Genomic DNA, 18,505 nt, shown 5'->3' on the forward strand with positions numbered 1-18,505 from the left:
TTTGAAGTGAACATTTTTTTTCTTGTTATTTTTGGACATATCAGTGACAAACATCTAGCTTCTCAAAAAAATATTTTTTGAAATATACTGCTTTAAAGCATATAAAATTGGCTGATTAAAATATAGTTTTGTATTATACAAACTTAAAAACATCAAGCTGTCATTAATCTGTTGTAATATTATGAATTTAAATTACTATAATGGTTTTTATCAGCTTTTTCAAGCCTTTCTGTGTATACTACATAAACGGCAGTAGGTAGTTTTTATAATGCTCTCTTTATATTTCAAACTCAAGAAAATATATATTATTAACCTTGATTTTAAGTAAGTTTAAAATAATAAATACTTATATAATGTCAATTCCTTATACATTGGAACACTCGAGAGATTCAGGTCAGTGAGTTAGCAAAATCATCTTAAAAGTACATTTTTTTTCTCAGACTAATCTCAAATCTTAAATTTCATATTTTGTATATTTGGAAAACCTAATGAATCTTCACTCAGAATATCGAAATGCACCGCAATGAAGAGGGATAATAGCAATTTTATAAATAGAGTTGCACGTAACAAGTAATATATATTTTTAAAAATACAGTTGAGACTTTTTAAAGATATGATTGCCTAGCAATAATCAAAGTATATAAACATGAAGAACTAAAAAAATAATTTTAACTTTGATAATAGGAACATAATTAAAGAACCAATAAATAAATTTAATTTAAAAATTCTAAGAAAACAAAGTAATATAACCCACACATTTTTTTATTCTGAAATAAGAGGTACAGAAAAAGTAGGATTTATCTTTGCATGCATAATAAGGGCTATTCTTAAATTAGTGTATGTGTCTACTTGTCAACTGAACCAAAATGTGGTACTTCTACAGTTTAGACTTCGCTCTGTTTATAATTCCTTTCCTAACATTTTTTTAACAGAAAATACATACTAATCTAAACTGGATTTATAACCTTTGTTATATTCTATTTTGTTGTTATTCTTCTTTCCCTGGCACTAAGGTGTGAACTAGCTGAGAAAAGTGACTATATTTTAAAATACCATTTATGTTTCTGTCTCCTATGAGGTCTAATAAATTGATTTTCAAATAGTAATTACTTGGAATGTTTGTTGATAGAACTAAATGAACAAAGTCAAGCATTAAAAAAAATATTTGGCTAAAATATATGTTTTATTGACTTGACTTGTTTGAAATAAGCTATATGTTCCAATATTTTGTATTAATTCAAAAGCATTTATCAGTTTATCTGCCTGGAAACTGTAAAGTGATTTTGGCGTATATGGCTACTATTTTTTTCTTAATGGTCTAAGACAGTGCTGATTTGAACAGAACTAGAATGGAGGTCCAAATTGTATTGTAAATCTTAACTTGTTCTTTTCATTTTGTATCGAGTAAATACTCAATGAGATTAAATTTCTAGTCATTAGCCCTATTTACACAGAAAGTAAATAATGATGTAAGAGGCCCCGGCCAATTATCTCGGTAGGTTAGAGCACTGTCCAGCAATACCAAGGTTGTCAGTTCAATCCCAGGTCAGGGCACATACAAAAAGCAACCAGTAAATGCACAACTAAGTGGAACAACAAATGGATGCTACTCTATCTCTGTCTCCCGCTCTCCTTTCTTATCTCCCCCTTCCTCTCTCTCTCTCTCTCTCTCAAATCAGTCAATAAAAATAATAACGTAGTGTTCCTTACTATTATTATTTTTTTTTTCTTTTTTTTTTTTTCATTTTTCTGAAGCTGGAAACGGGGAGAGACAGTCAGACAGACTCCCGCATGCGCCCGACCGGGATCCACCCGGCACGCCCACCATGGGGCGACGCTCTGCCCACCAGGGGGCGATGCTCTGCCCATCCTGGGCGTCGCCATATTGCGACCAGAGCCACTCTAGCGCCTGGGGCAGAGGCCACAGAGCCATCCCCAGCGCCCGGGCCATCTTTGCTCCAATGGAGCCTTGGCTGCGGGAGGGGAAGAGAGAGACAGAGAGGAAAGTGCGGCGGAGGGGTGGAGAAGCAAATGGGCGCTTCTCCTGTGTGCCCTGGCCGGGAATCGAACCCGGGTCCTCCGCACGCTAGGCCGACGCTCTACCGCTGAGCCAACCGGCCAGGGCCGTGTTCCTTACTATTTATGAGACAAATTTGGTTGCTCTAAGTTCTGTATAGTATAATACGGGTTAGCAAAACTGAAACGAAACGAGGCAATAATTTCTCAGAGGAAAATGAAACAAGGAACAGAATTTTCTAACAAGTAGAGAAAAAACAACTTCATTACCCTGTTAATTGGTAAGTAATTTGAACTAATGTGTTAAACATAAATTTTTCAGTGAAGAAGAAAGGGTCATAAATAGATTCGCTTCATGAGTTTATAGTGACAGGTGAAGATAAATTATACTTCTACAAATACCTGCTCCCAAAGAATTAAGCAAATCTCAACAGAGGCTGTAAGAAAGAATTATATTCCTTAGAAGCAGTCCAGAGACTGAGAGATAATTTAGTCCCATCATATATATATATATATATATATATATATATGTAGATATAATATTTATATCTACATATTTGTATAGATGTTTGTATGTATATAAATTTATATGTATGATATATATACACACAAACATGTATATCTGTGTGTGACATAGACATGCAAGAGTTTTAAAACTTGTAGATAAAAGATATACTAGCAGTCTATATTTTTCGAGAGAAGAAACTAAAAATAATCTATTAAATGAAAATAAAGGAGATAAAGTGAATTTGTGATTTGGGAAATTATTGAAATGTAACAAAGATAAATTATGCAATTTATGAGATATTCTCTAATATCAATAGTGTTTTTCTAATGCATCATCAATTGTATTATATACATCAGCATATAAATTGCTACAATGTTTCTTTCTAGCAACTGTACATTTTTCTATAAAATTCTTTTAAAAATGATCTATATGTTCTCTTCATTACTTCTCCACAAGTGAGTTGTCTGTTATTCTCTGTCTTCTCTGACAATACCACCCTCACTGGATTTTGGCCAACTACTCCATCAAAATAATTGAATTCAAGATCACTTTCCCTGGATTCAAAAAATAGATTCCTCGGTAGATTTTCTGATTCTGTGCTTACCATCCTCCCAATAGTCTATTTGCTTTTATACAACTGTGCTGTTCAGTACAAAGCCCCAGGGGTGATGGGTTTCCTGAAAATTGAATAATTTTCACTTACTCTGTACGATCTGAATTGTTTTTCTGGGCAAAATGAATTAGCAAGAAACTCATACATGACCAAGGCTAATGAAGGTTATTTTAGTTATATATTGTGGTCATGATAGGTTTCCAACTTATCTAACAAAAGTAGCATATATTCCTAGCCTGATAAAATAAAAATGTAAGCCTGTATGACTTTAGTCATGACACCTAACAATTCCATATTCATTTTCCTCGTCTGTAAAACAACTGAAATAATATCACTTCCTTCTAGATTTTTTTGAGAGTTAAGTAAAAAAATAGAAAGCATTTAGTGTGTCACAAAAAGGATGTAATTATGGATTTATTTCTATAATAACAAGATGAATAATATATAAAAATTTGTAAATCTGTAATGACCAATAAAATTGAAAGTTTGAAATTAAAAACTTTATACAGGGTGGGGAAAATAGGTTTATAGTTATCCATATGGAAAATAATACAATAATTAATAAATAATAAAAGAATTCTCTGGTATATCAATACTGATTAATTATTACCCAGTAAACCATTTCAACACTTAGGTATAGTTGTTTCATTCAATTAAAACCTGGCTAGATTCTCCTCTATCTTGGGTCTGGCATAGACCTATAAATTCCTTAAATTTGTGATATAAAAGGAGAATTTATGTAATTAGAGAAAAGATCACTAACTAAATATTAATACTTTCCTTCCACCATGAATTTCTATTGTAAAATATTTTTAGGTAATTAAATTTTATTAAAATGTAATTGCATTGTAAATATTTCACTTTTTTTCTTAAAAGTGATTGATTTTAAAATATCTAATAGCTCTTCTCCTAACTTTCAGAAAAACTAAGCAACATTAATAGGATTTGTTATCTATAGCATAATGAATATAGTTATCCATAAGTTTCAAAATATATTCTAAAGCAGGGGTCCCCAAACTTTTTATACAGGGGGCCAGATCACTGTCTCTCAGACCGTTGAAGAGCCGGACTATAAAAAAAAACAACTATGACCAAATCCCTATGCACACTGCACATACCTTATTTTAAAGTAAAAAAACAAAACAGGAACAAATACAATATTTAAAATAAAGAACAAGTAAATTTAAATCAACAAACTGACCAGTATTTCAATGGGAACTATGCTCCTCTCACTGACCACCAATGAAAGAGGTGCCCCTTCCAGAAGTGCGGCGGGGGCCGGATAAATGGCCTCAGGGGGCCGCATGTGGCCCGCGGGCCGTAGTTTGGGGACCCCTGTTCTAAAGTATCCAAAATTACAACAAAGTCAGACATGAACTATAGCAGAATACAGACTAAGAAGTCAAAAATAATTTTAATTTCTTTTGTCTAGTAGTTGACAAGCAATAAAAATAAGTTTCTTTGATGATTTATAGGAAACACAAAGTATCTATGAAAACAACTGATCTTTAAAACAGTTCAATTTTTAAATGAGTATGTCTATTTTAAGAGACATGAAAAGTACACTTTAGAAATCGCTAATAAATATCCCAGTTTTTGTCTTTTTACATATTTTTAAATGATTGGGGAAAATAATCCAAAACATTTACGGAGTTTCATTATTTAAATTTCATGAAGAATTTTACTGAGAAAATGATGATTACAGTTTTGTCATATTATCTCTTCTACACAAACATTTTGAGGGCTAATGTTATTTCCTGTACATTAGAACCATAATGGCTTTAAGGACTGCAAATTTACCTTCCTTAACTTTTCTGTGGCTTTTAACCTACAGCATTGGGTAAAAGTAGATTGATAGTTGTAAGCATGCAAAATTTCTGAATTGGCTCAATCTCACCACTGATACCAGGTCCAAGAAAACGAGAATCTGGCCTGGTTACTGATGACAGAAAATGATTTATAGGTGGGTTTTTTTTTTACTTCTTTTAAATTTAATTATAATATAAAATATAATTGAAATTATTAAAATGAAAATGATAGCATAAAACCAAAGGTAGGTACTGGTAGTAAAATGTATAAAATATATATAAAGGCAGTTTAATGTAATTGATTATAAGGTAGACTGTGGATTCAGATCTCTGCTCTATCATTTATTAATTAGCTGGGTAACTCTGGGCACATTATCTAACTACTCTGTGCTTTGGTTTCTTTATTTATAAAGTTAGGTTAATAATTAATGACTTCATGGTATTATTTTAAGAATTAAATGAAATGTTTTATGAATAGTGCATATAACACTGTATAATGTTATATATTAGTTTATGAAATTAAATGTCTATAATAGGGATTGCAAGAAAATGATATAATATTAAAAGGGTAGCAATTTAATGACTAAAAAACATTAACAGGGAAGGAAAGAGGTATATGGCAAATTTATTTAATTCCTAGAATATTTGACTTAATATAAATACAATTGTAAATAGCATTTTTCTTTTCTTCCTCTGCTTTTAAATACTAATGTTTTCATTATTTTCTACTATCCTCTGCTGCTTAAACTTAACTATTTTGGGGACAACTCTTCTATGGCTACCATAATTATACAAGACTAGGTATCTATCAAATTATTCTCTACAACCAAGAACTTTCATCTGCACCAGAACCATAATCCAAATTAACTTATGGAAATTTAAGTTTTAATATTTAATACTTGATGTCTACAAATTCAACAGTCTTAACATTAAAATATTTTTTATTCTTCACCTCCCCTAAAATATAACCTTCCCATTCCACATCCTCTAACTAATGAAGTTCTATTCAGGTAAACCTCACTTTTAAAACCTTGAGTGACTTGCCATTATCTAAAATTACTGTGTTTAGCAGGCTTTATGGGTTCTGTGAAACCTAGTGAGTGCCTACCTTTTCATTTTATATTCCTTCTTTCATCCTTATGTTCCAACCACAATGGCCATCTTAGTGCCCTATGAGTCTAATTTTTCCTACCTACTAGGGATTCTCTAATTTTTCTATTTCTTGGTCTCACCAAAACTACTCACTCCCTAATTGAAATACTGATGTCATTCCTGGTCTGTGAAGCTTAGGACCTCGTAAGCTTAGGACCTCGTAGGCCATCATTCTTGCTGTTAACCCTCTGTAGTGCCCTGCGCTCAATACTGGTGTTACCCTTATTGCCCTTGCTGTACTGAGTTGTAGTTCTTTCCCTCATGAAGTTGTGATTCTGTGAAGCCAAAGACTGTGTCTTTAACTCAGTTATAATATATTAATTCATGGAAAAATGACTGTGGTAATAGGATTTTTAAAATTGAAACAACTCAACAATGGAAGGTGAAAAGAAGCAACTAATCATTAATCATGGGAGGTCATCTTCCAGAAATACTCTTGCTCCTTGATAACTAATTACTTGTCAACTTTCAAACCTTCTGGTTCTCTGAAATCATTTTAGAGCATTAATGTTTTATTGTTATAAGCCCAAGTTCAACTTTATTCACTTTTTATTACTTTATAGATCTATATTGTTATGTACTTCATAATTACCACTCTCCATGGTAATATATTCATTTTCTACCAATGTCTATGCTGTCTAGCTAGTCTTTTATTATCAAACATGAAATACATTTTATCAAAATTAGTGATTTAAGGGAGGTGGTGTGATACATAATTATAATTTTCTTATCATTTAGACCACATTTCTTGATTGTGAAGTATATTTTAGTGTTCACAACATGGCTTTTCTTTTTATTTAAGAACTGATATCTAGTGTTGGCAGATATTATGGAAGTGAAAAAATTTATTTCTTATCTTTAATTGCTTCACTGTTTTACATCTAATTTTCAAGAAGAATAATAGCTGAGAAATTCTCTGATAAAAGACAGATTTTTCCAACATGGTTGATATCTGTCTGACAATCAGATAATAGTTCTGTAAGATCTACTTTTTATCCTGCTTTATTTTTTTAGCTATTACTTGAATTAATTTTTTGTTCTGGTATACTTTATCTCATATTTAGGATGTAGAGAAATAAAAATATGCACCTTTTAAACTTATCATCTTTTATTTTACTAAAGATGAATTTATTTGATAAATTAATATTATTTACAAATTGATTTTTACTACGTAGTCAGTTATTAATATCTGCTAGTTAAAAGGTACATTATTCTTTGTGTGACAATTCAAGTATTTAAGAAACAATCCATGATATCAAGAAATTTATGACCTAATAAATTATACACTCTATAGTTCATCATTATAATTTTGTGTTAACTTATGTCTTATTTTATATCTTATCAAATATCTTCATTTTTGGAGATATAACATCCTCATATCAACTCTGTAAGGTCATATGTTCTTTATAATACAGATGTAGAGTTCTAAGATTAGATAAGTTTATTTTATTTATTTTTATTTTTTTACAGAGACAGAGTCAGAGAGAGGGACAGGTACAGATAGGGACAGACAGACAGGAAGGGAGAGAGATGAGAAGCATCAATTCTTCATTGTGGCTCCTTAGTTGTTTATTGATTGTTTTCCCATATGTGCCTTGGCCAGAGGGCTACAGTAAAGTAAGTGATCCCTTTCTCAAGCCAGCAACCTTTGGGCTCAAGCCAGCGACCATGGGGTCAAATCTATGATCCTGCACTCAAGCCAGCAACCTCTTGCTCAAGCCGGATGAGCCTGCATTAAAGCCGGTGACCTTGGAGTTTCAAACCTGGGTCCTTCGTGTCCCAGTCCGACACTTTATGCACTGCATCACCACCTAGTCAGGCTAAGATTAGATAAATTTAAGTAATTAATTAAAATGTACTTAGAGCATTCAAGCCACAGGTTAAAATCACATCTTTAGGCTGAAATGTCTAGGTTATATTATGCAACTGGTTCCCCCCCCCCTTTTTTTTTTACAAAGACAGAAAACAATGCATTATAAATGTACATTTTAAATGCAAACTTGGCATCATAGTTCATATATTTATAGCAATTTAGAAAAAGAAGAGATCTCTATGACCTGGGGTGATCATGAAAAGTTGGATGGGCTCTAGAGAGGAAGAAAGATAAGTGTTAAAGAGAAGAGTTGACTTACTGTTTTTCAGTAACCTAGGAAACTGGTTTACATGGTTCAGGCTAACAGAGAAGATCATTAGTCCAGGGCTCTTGGAAAACTTAATTCTTTCTTATCACCCGAGCAGGGTACTTGTTTCATTGCTTCCCACTATACCAGGAAGTGACTGACCCTCATCATCCAGCATCCCCAGTACACCTCCTCAGAGGAGTGAGCTAACTGTGGTCTGAGTCTTCTGTGGAATGGCCTGAAAAGCGCCACTGAGTACAGTGAGAAGCATGTGGTCCATATGTTTTTTGAACTTGCTTTCTACTAATTACTGTTAGGGTCAGGATTACCTGGGTTTTTCATAGCCCAATTCTTCCACCGTATACCATGTACTTAGGCTTACGTGCTTTGCTGTGTGCTAATCACATATTTTGTTTTATTTTCTAAATGAAAAATGGAATGGAAACCCACTTTAATATTTATATAATTAAAAAAACAAATCATAAAATTTACATTACTAAGTATCTGGAAATTCATTTAGTATTTATTGACAATGATGTAAATGATCCAAACTACATTTACTTCTGATTTAAAGACTCATCGTACATGTTAGCATCTCTTCTTACTTCCAGTGAGGAAGCAATTTAAAAATTGCTTTTAAACTTACAGAAATGATACAGTATAGAATAAAAGGTTTAATACCAAAGTCCAGGAAGTAAAATGTGAAAGTTTTCAGCTCCTGCTTTTCTTTATAATAGAGCTAACTGCTATTAAAACTTGGTATCTGTTTTCCAAGACTTTTAACAAAATAAGGATCTATTTCTATATATTTTTATGCAGGTTTCTTTTATTTCACTTGACATATTATGGGCAGCTTTCTGTATCAGCACATGCTGATTCCATATTTGCCATTCCCTCTTCTTATACCCTGTATCCGAATCATTAGCAAGTACTATCAGGTCAACCTTAAACTATATCTAGAATCATTGTGTTTACTGCTGCTATACAAATTCACGCTCGGTGTCCTCTTACTTGGTCTGTTAAATATAGCATCTTCACTGATGTGTCCCTTCCTCACATGCCTACCGCATCCTATTACCTAGACAGCAACCAGAATGACCCACTTAAAATGTAAGTCACATCTTGTCATTTCTTCAGACAAAACCTTAAGAGTGGCTTGAGATTTTATTAAGATGGACAAACACTTGATTTGGGGTAGTGAACCAACAATACAGTGTACAGATGAGGTGTTGTAGAGTTGTGCACCTGACCAGTGTCACCCTAATAAATTCAATGAAAAGAAAACAAAGAGTAGGCCAGAATCCTCACTGTAGCCCGCATGAGCCTTCGTGATCTTGCTTCTCCCTGAACTCGTTTCTTACCACGCCCACACTTTCACACTGAACTCTAGTCACATTGGCCCCTTGCTGGTTCTCAGATAAGCCCTGCTTGCTCCCAACTCATGCCCTTTGACTTGTTTTCTCTTCCTTTAATAATATTCCCTCAGATTTATTCTTCAGTTAAGTCTGAATCACTATCTCAGAGAAGTGTTCTCTGATTATCTGCTGTAAAAGAACACCACCCTCACTTGCTCACAGCTCCCTTACCATCTCTCACTTCATTTTTCTCTTAATACTTTTCACCACTCATACTTTTTTATTTTTATGTTTTTTTAATTAATTAATTTGTTTTTAATTTTTTTTGTATTTTTCTGAAGTTGGAAATGGGAAGGCAGTCAGACAGACTCCTGCATACGCCCAACCGGGATCCACCCGGCATGCCCACCAGAGGGCGATGCTCTGCCCATCCGGGGCGTCGCTCTGCCGCAACCAGAGCCTCTCTACTGCCTGGGGCAGAGGCCAAGGAGCCATCCCCAGCGCCATCTTTGCTCCAATGGAGCCTTGGCTGCGGAGAGGAAGAGAGAAACAGAGAGGAAGGGGAGGGGGAGTGGTGGAGAAGCAGATGGGTGCTTCTCCTTTGTGCCCTGGCTGGGAATTTAACCCAGGACTCTTGCATGCCAGGCCAACGCTCTACCACTGAGCCAACCGGCCAGGGCTAAATTTATTTTTAAAATAAGCTATCACCTAATAATTGTTTCATGAAAACAGAAACTTTGTTGTGATATATTCATTGATATATAAAACTCTCTCTGGCATATAACAACTTCTCAATAAATATTGAATGAGTTAGTGAATGATTTGAATGATTAATAAGCTACATTTTAATACCTGTAATATATTCTATAATATTGATCAACCATAATTAATCTATTGAACTATTGTAGGAATTTTATTTTTCTCTAATTATTCACTATTAAAATACTGCTCAGTGAACATTCTTGTAAAGTGTTTCTGTGGAACATATTTCTCATACAGTCACGTGCCACATAATGACATTTCAGTCAGTGACAGAACTGCATATATGACAACATTGAAGTTGAATTTCCTATAAAAATGGAATGACATGTAGTTCAGGCAGATTTTTTTTTACTGATGGGTGAACATCTGTGGAACTTGCCAATAGATTCCCTCTTGTTCACAGCATTTTTTTTTCATTTTTCTGAAGCTGGAAACAGGGAGAGACAGTCAGACAGACTCCCGCATGCGCCCGACCGGGATCCACCAGGCACGCCCACCAGGGGTGACGCTCTGCCCACCAGGGGGCGATGCTCTGCCCATCCTGGGCGTCGCCATGTTGCAATCAGAGCCACTCTAGCGCCTGAGGCAGAGGCCACAGAGCCATCCCCAGCGCCCGGGCCATCTTTGCTCCAATGGAGCAATGGAGCCTTGGCTGCGGGAGGGGAAGAGAGAGACAGAGAGGAAAGCGTGGCGGAGGGGTGGAGAAGCAGATGGGCGCTTCTCCTGTGTGCCCTGGCCAGGAATCGAACCCGGGTCCTCCGCTCGCTAGGCCGACGCTCTACCGCTGAGCCAACCAGCCAGGGCCTCGTTCACAGCATTTTAATTTTGAGTAAACTGATTACATTCCTGTCAGCTTGCTACTGGCCTGTTTCGGCAAGAAGGAGCCTGTCTCTCTAGTACTACATATTCAGAGGGTGTACAGCCCTTCCAGATCTAGCTTAATAGTTTTCAGTGTACATTGCTATAAATTCTTCGTTGAGGGCCTAAGACCCTGTACAAGGACAAAGGTCCATGAGAGCTTCCCTAAAAAATAGTAAATACCACTGCCACTTGAGTGAAAACTTTCTGTGATTGTGTGGCGCCAGCCTGTCCCAGTACTTTGGAAATACTTTTAGGTTGTAATGGTGTAAAGCCATGGACAGGTTTTATCTCTTTCATTAATTCAATGCCAGAGAGAACCCTTTGTTGCCAGATAGGGTGAATAGAACCAAATCAAATTTTCAGAGTCAAAATGTTCACACCCTCTTCATATTAAGCACCATCATTTTTTAAAATGAATATCATAGAGTTTCTTAATCTGACCACAGCTTCAGCATGCAGTAACCAAAACCACATTGCTGTGATAATCCCCAGTGTTCCTTTATCTCTTCATCTTGATACCTTATTCTTATTAACCCTCAGACCACCTTTCTCTCTCTCCTAATGGTCATTATGGTGACCAGTCCCTTATACAACCAGTGTCTCCACAGTATTTCCAATAGATCCAGCCCACATCCGTGTTTGTGGAGCATTACTGACAGCTTTGATGGCCTGTTTCTGACCCTTTCGGAAGAAAGTGGGGGGAGGGCTTGCGGGACAGTGATTTATACAGTCTGCAGTAGTGTAGGCCTTCACCGTCAGTCCGCTCTCGTCACTGACCCATCCAGACCAGCTTCTAGTCCCAAAAGCTCCGTTCATGGAAGTGTCCTATACAGGTGTACCTTTTTAAATCCTTTATAACATATTTTTACTGTATCTTTTCCGTGTTAGATATACTAAAATATACAAATACATACCATTGTGTTACAGTTGCCACAGTGTTCAGTATAGTAACGTACTGTACAGGTTTACGCCTAGGAGCAATAGGTACACCATAAAGCCTAGGTATGTACTAGGCTATACCATTTAAGTTTGTCTAAGTGCACCCCGATGTTCGCACAATGACAAAATTGCCTAATAAGGTATTTCTCAGAACATATCTCTGTCATTAAGTAATACATGATTATAGTAGAAATAATGTGTTGAAGGGTGTACTTTTTAAAATTGATATGTGCATACAAGGTGTCCTTCAAAAAGCTTGACCATACACATATGTATCTTTCTGATACTGAGTGATATACTATATTTCATATTTATTCAGATTTCTATGTGTTTTAATGAGTTTTATTTTTACTTGTGAATAGACTTGATATTTATTCATTCTGTTTTGGTTTTTCAGTATGTATGTGAGAAATATTAAGATACTCAGCAATGTATATTTTTCACGGAGACAAAACGTAAACCAGGCTTTGGTCTGTGAAGAATTTCCACTAATGTTGTAGAGTTAGAGTTGGTTCTGTTTAATATTTGCATCAGTATTGCTAGACTTTTTAAAAATTCTTGGTAAATTTCAAATGTAAAAAATGGAATATATGATCTAAAAAAAGATATGGTTGATGTGTCTACAGAATCAGGCAGAAATTTTAAAAATAAGGTTGAGGTTGGTACTTTTTATTCAATAATCTTTCTTTTAACCTTCATAGAAGAAATTCAATTATCTAAAAAGATATATAATTAACAACACTCATTTTATTATCCGTGTCAGTAAGTCTAGTATTTCCCACCTTCTCACACATTATGCTAATGATTTTCAGATGAATGCATTTTAATTAAAAAATCAGAGTCACTTGAAAAGTGTTGCAAGTTGGGGCAAATACAAACTCGTTTGTGTGATATGAAAAATGCTTTGAAGAAATCAACAGAAGAATCATGTGCTGGTAGCTCAGAGAGTTGAAAATGTTTAAAATGTATGCCTTTTTCATAGTTACATGAATCGTTTTTGGCAGTAAATGGAGTAAACATGCCCCCTGCATTTCTGAGCAAATATTTCTGCAGGTAAGTGTGGAAAGGTTGCTAAATGGAAAAATGGTCCATGCTATAAAAAGAACATAAACATAAAGTTAGAGCATTATTCAATACATGTGAATCTCTTTACAAGTGTCTTTCTAAGCCTTCTGAAGAAGTAACAATTCACATAGACAAGTGGCTTAGAGATTGGTAATTAGAAGAAATTTTTTCCTTTGCATTCTTCCCTGTCCCAGAAGGTTATTGAGAAACTACTAATAAGAGGCACATAGGTAACAGTAACTAATCCAGATGAGTAATCAGAATACTGAAGCATATGCAGATAACTGTGACCCATTAAATTGACTAGGCTGCTGCTAACCTGGCATAGTTTAAATGCATACAAATAATGTACCTACCCCAAAGCTAGGAAATAGCTGTCAAGTTTTTGAGGTTCTGAGAAGACATCTAATAGACTCTGTAGGTATTTTCATTTATTCCACTGTCCTATTATAACTTTGGAATGAAAGGAAGATATGTGAAAAGCAGGTTGCAGATCTTAGAACAGCATAAAGAGGGGTTCCTGACGAGGTAGAAGATACTTTTTATAAAGACCTAAGTGAATTGATTTGGCAGGAGAATTGTCCCTGTGATCAGGAAGGTATTAAAATAAAATTTAATTAAAAAAGGATTAAAAGTTGTCCAGATAATTCTACAGACCCAGTAAAGGAGAGAAAATAAAAGGTATAGAAAATGAGAATCATAGTGATGAGCAAAATAAAAATTGGATGATGTAAAATAATGATACTCTTTAAGTATATTATTCAAAGCAGGAATAAAGTTCAGGATGATTTGGAGAACAAGTGAATATTAACAAAGAGGCGTTGAGAGAGACTGGAAAGCAGCAGTGCAGTGGTGTTGGAGGATCAAAACTTAACACCTAGCCTGACCTGTGGTGGCGCAGTGGATAAAGTGTCAACCTGGAAATGCTGAGGTTGCCAGTTCAAAAGCCTGGGCTTGCCTGGTCAAGGCACATATGGGAGTTGATGCTTTCCGCTCCTCCCCCCTTCTCTCTCTCTCTCTCTCTCCCCTCTCTATAATGAATAAATAAAATCTTTAAAAAAAAAGCCCTGGCCGGTTGGCTCAGCGGTAAAGCGTCGCGCTGGGGATGGCTCCTTGGCCTCTGCCCCAGGCGCTAGAGTGGCTCTGGTCGCGGCAGAGCGACGCCCCGGAGGGGCAGAGCATCGCTCCCTGGTGGGCAGAACGTTGCCCCTGGTGGGCGTGCCGGGTGGATGGATGGATCCCGGTTGGCTGCATGGGGGAGTCTGTCTGACTGTCTCTCCCCGTTTCCAGCTTCAGAAGAAAAAACAAACAAAAAAAAAAACACTTAACACCTAAAATGGAGGGAAATCTATGAAGCTGAGGAGCCTTTAGAAAACTTAAAAAGGGCAGAAAGTGTTGACAACCATGGATGGCTGAGGATGTGACCATATTGCACACAGAGGTTCTCAATTTAATGTAGAAAATTTAAATCAAATAAAGATACAAAATAGGGCCTCTAATATCTGGATATCTTTTTGTGTATGCAGAATCATGTTTTACTTACTTTTAATGAAACACTCCTATTGCATGGTGTAGAAAATATGTACGGTAATTGGGAATATATCAGAGACATGAGAACCTTGTGATTGAATGGAATAACGGTAGTTATTAAATTTCAACCGCTTGTTAATTCCTGTCAACATAGCACTGTAACGAGGTGAAAATAATGAAATACTTAGGAGTATATAACCAAGATACTTGACAATTCTCATTGGTTAGATAAAATAAGGGGACTGGAAAAAGTAATTTAGTTCTGTTCATTTTTATTTAAAGAGACCTCTAATGATGCATGCATGAAATTTCCCACCCAAACTTAACTATCAGACCACAAATAGAGAAAATGTAATAAAGTTATGTGTTACAACAACTAGATCAAGAGAGTCTCTGTAATCTCATCAGGGGGATTTTATAAATCTGTACTCTGTTGTTCTCCAATAATGTGACTTAGTTACTCATTGAATATTGGATTATTTTCTCCTTGGTGTACTATTATGTTTCCTTTAAAAATTTGGTTTTAAGTTCTGCTATTTGCTAGTTTTTTTTTTACTTTAGAGTATATGATTCAACTTCATAAGACACAGTCTCCTTATATTAGAAATTTGGGTAATATCTACCTCATAGGATTTTTGTGAGGACTAAACATGATATAGCATGTAAAGTCTTAACACAATGGTTCTACTCATTCAATAAATACTATAATCACATTGATCAATATTTTAATAATATTGGTAATAGTATTTATGGAGTGATTTAAATTTTTTTTTTTTTAGTTTTTTTTTTTTTTTTTTCTTTCATTTTTCTGAAGCTGGAAACAGGGAGAGACAGTCAGACAGACTCCCGCATGCGCCCAACCGGGATCCACCCGGCACGCCCACCAGGGGCGACGCTCTGCCCACCAGGGGGCGATGCTCTGCCCATCCTGGGCGTCGCCATGTTGCGACCAGAGCCACTCTAGCGCCTGAGGCAGAGGCCACAGAGCCATCCCCAGTGCCCGGGCCATCCTTGCTCCAATGGAGCCTTGGCTGCGGGAGGGGAAGAGAGAGACAGAGAGGAAAGTGCGGCGGAGGGGTGGAGAAGCAAATGGGCGCTTCTCCTGTGTGCCCTGGCCGGGAATCGAACCCGGGTCCTCCGCACGCTAGGCCGACGCTCTACCGCTGAGCCAACCGGCCAGGGCCAATTTAAATTTTTTTATACTGGATTTTTTTTTTTTGCGTAGCATTCTTTCTATATATGTTTGTTGTTATTTCTATTACAAAAAATCATTGTCTCCATATATTGCTGAGTCTTTCTCAATAATTGTTTTTCTTACAGTTTTAAAGGGTCACTTTTGCTTCACTATGATTATGAAATAGATTGTGAGGGGCCAAGAATGAAAGTGGGGAGATTAGTCAGGTGGTAAAAGGTGCCAGTAAGAGATGAACTAAGTTGTCAGTGACCCAGAGGGAGAAAAATTTAAGTGTGTTGGATATGTTTGAAAAAAACAAATAGGACTAGCTGTTGAATTGTGTGTCACATATCAGGGGGAAAATAAATGGTCACTCTCAGACTTTTGCCTTGAATACTTGAGAGACTGTGGTTGCAGTTACTAAGATGGGTAAGACTGGCAGAGGAGCAGAAGGGTGGAAGGACCAAATCAGGAGTTCTGTTTTAACCATGTTTTGTGATGCCTATTAGACATCTAACAGATCAAAAAGGCTGTTGTATATATGAGTTTGGAGTTCAGAGCATAGATCAGGACTCTAGATATTAATTTGGAAATTATTGGAATGAAGGTGATATTTAAAATCATTAGACTGATTGAGATCATGTAGTAGGATAATGTAGACTTAAAAATAGAGAAAGAATAAGCCATAATTTTATTTTCTCCCAGTACCTAATTTTTTTCATAAGTGAAATGTCCACATTGCTCTCATGGTCTGTTTAATAAACTGTCATAGTTAGTTCCCCATGCTCACTGGTTCTCCCATCCAAACCCCACCCTGAATCCCGTACTTCTTTTTTCTTCTTCTTCTTTCTTTTCACTTTTATTGAATTTATTGGGGTGACGTTAATTAATAAAAAGTTAAACAGGTTTCAGGTGCACAATTCTATAATGCATCATCTGGATATTGAATTGTGTGTTAACTATCCCAAGTCAGTCTCCCTCCAACACCATCTGCCCTCCTTCTCGTGTCCTACAATCTCTACATTATTGTCTGCATCTGTAAGATGTTTTTTTTTCTCCTTTGCTTAATCCCTTCACCTTTTCCACCTAACCCCTAACCTCCATCCCCTCTGACAGCTGTCAATCTGTTCTCTGTATTTATGAGAAGTCCATGTTTCTTAATTTAACTTTCTTAAAAGAAACATCTGATTGTCCCTACATCAGTCACATAGTTCCTGATTGTTAAGTTAGGGGCTAACCTCCCTGCACTAACCTGGATGACTTTCCTTTAGGTTAGGTACCAATATTTCCAATGTACACTGTATATTAGATATTATACTATACGGTGTACATGTGTTATCTCAAATGATTTAAATAAACTGTGAGATTGGTACTTTTAATTTTATTCCCTTGATGAAGAATTGATGACTAAAATAAATTTTCTAGTCCACATAGTTTGTAAATTATGGAGGCAGAATTTGAAAACAAAGTCTATATAACTCCAAACGGTAAATTAAAGAAGAAAAAGTTATAAGGATTTAAACCCTGCGTTCCTTGTTGCCATGTTTATCTGTATATGAACACATTCCATACACTGTATGACATACTAAAGCCAATAAACACCAGAAAAAAGGACCAAAAATTTCAATAACTTTTGAATTTTGGACCCATTTTCCCCCAGCGACAAGCTTTTTCCCTTTATTTTCTGAGGAACTGTAAGAACCAGTCAATTCCACCTTTTCCTTTGAGATAGTTCAACTTGTAGCTGGACCATTTTAAATAACACAGACATGATGACCAACAAAGAAAATGATGAATATTATTATTTAACATTTATTAATAAATATGGCATTTACTTAATAAAAATATAATTTATGTGTAATTTTAAATTCACCCATTTTAAATACACAATTTTGATATATTCAGAATTGGGCAACCATTACCACAAAGTTTAGAATATATTAAAAACCTTATTTCTATTAACAATCTCTCCCATGCCCCTCCCAACTCACCCCACCCCAACTTCCAGTGCTAGGCAAACACTGATCTATTTTCTACCTCTATAGATATGCATTCTCTGGAAATTTTATATAAATGGAGTCACACAATGTATGTGGTATTTTGTGACTAGCTTCTTTTACTTATGTCTTCCAGATTTATCAATTTTGCATCATGGATTTATTTTTTTCATTTAGTATTTATTTACTGTTTTTTATTGTCACATGCTGTTCAGTTAAAAAAGTATACAGCTTTCTTTATCCATTCAGCCACTGGTGGATATTTAGGATATTTCCATTTTGGCATAATATAATAATGATGCTATGAATATTCATTTACAAGATTTTGTGTGGAAGTATATTTTCATTTTTCTTGGGTAGGTACAGAGGGCTGAAATTTCTGGGTTACATGGTAATTGTATTTAACATTAAAAAAAATTCTCAAACTACTTTCTAAAGTGGCTGCAGCACTTCACCTTCCCACCAGCAGGTATGAGACTTTGTTTCTCCACATTTTTGCCAACACTGAATATTGTCTGTCAGTTTGTTGATAGCCATCCTTTTGGATATGAAGTGATTTCTCATTTTTCATTTGTTTTCTGAACAAAGGTTAATGATTTGAGAGC

At 35.5% G+C, this 18,505-nt stretch overlaps 1 protein-coding gene across 2 annotated transcripts in view; it reads left to right on the top strand.

The window, feature by feature from the left end:
- EPHA6 (EPH receptor A6) overlaps positions 1-18,505 on the top strand; it is an 883,820-nt gene that overhangs the window by 115,464 nt on the left and 749,851 nt on the right. The gene's annotated exons all lie outside the window — the stretch shown is intronic.

This window comes from Saccopteryx leptura, chromosome 8 (genome assembly GCF_036850995.1).
Source record: "Saccopteryx leptura isolate mSacLep1 chromosome 8, mSacLep1_pri_phased_curated, whole genome shotgun sequence".
In the NCBI taxonomy this organism is placed as follows: domain Eukaryota; kingdom Metazoa; phylum Chordata; class Mammalia; order Chiroptera; family Emballonuridae; genus Saccopteryx; species Saccopteryx leptura.